The following is a 994-nucleotide window of genomic DNA, read 5'->3' as shown; positions in this document are numbered from 1 at the left end:
ATATATATATCGTATGAATAAAAATTCCGCGAGAATAAAGTAATCTAATCTAGATTATCTGCACATATATTTTGTTCGCTCGATATTTGTTAGTTGATACGTATGTATTTCATTCTTCAATGTACACATATGGATTTTACAGTATAATTCTCACAAGGTTTCTAGAGGATTTATAGAAACAATCTATTTTTTAAATTCTTATGAAGAGTATTAAACGCGTTTGTGTCTCGTGCAAGAATTAATTCGAATTACTAGCCGATCGGAAACGATGACGAAGACGCTACAGATAGCATTGGCACCATTATTAATCATTGGCTCGTTCTGCAGTTTGGTCATGTTCGAATATCCTCTTGGACAATTAAGGCCGTATTTTTCTTGCCTGTATACTTCGGTCACATGGAGTTATCTTACATATTCCTATTACTATTCATATTATATCGATAGTTGGGATAATAAAATGTCCGATTGGATAGAAATTATAACCATAATCACCACGATTACATCCATACTTGTCAACTACTTTTATTTTAAGATAAAAATTTTAAAATATATTCATGTATAGTCTATTAGTCTCTAATATTATTTGATTTATTAAAGGTTTTTATTTAATCTTTTTCTTACTTTTAATCATTTTCTTTATTGAGAGTATCAAAGTCTTAATCTCACAATTTCAATAAATATAAATTTATAACAAGTTTTTGAACAGATCAATTTTAATATTTATATTATTATTTATTGTAGATTGGTATAGAAATATGTTTGGTAATGTGAATATTTGTATTACTTTCCGAAATTAGCTTTTAACATAGCTTTTTTAAATCTTATATGTTACAAATATTAATCATTCAAAAATTTCACAATTTAAAGATTAGAATGTAAAGGGAAGTAGGACCCAGCAAACGAGAATGGATTAAAATAAATTAAATGGATTCAGATTTTCAGAAATATTGATTCACGAAAATTAAAATGAATGCTTTTCAATCCTGAATGCATT

This window comes from Atta colombica, unplaced genomic scaffold (assembly GCF_001594045.1).
Source record: "Atta colombica isolate Treedump-2 unplaced genomic scaffold, Acol1.0 scaffold58, whole genome shotgun sequence".
Classification (NCBI taxonomy): Eukaryota; Metazoa; Arthropoda; class Insecta; order Hymenoptera; family Formicidae; genus Atta; species Atta colombica.
This window is presented reverse-complemented; position numbering follows the sequence as displayed.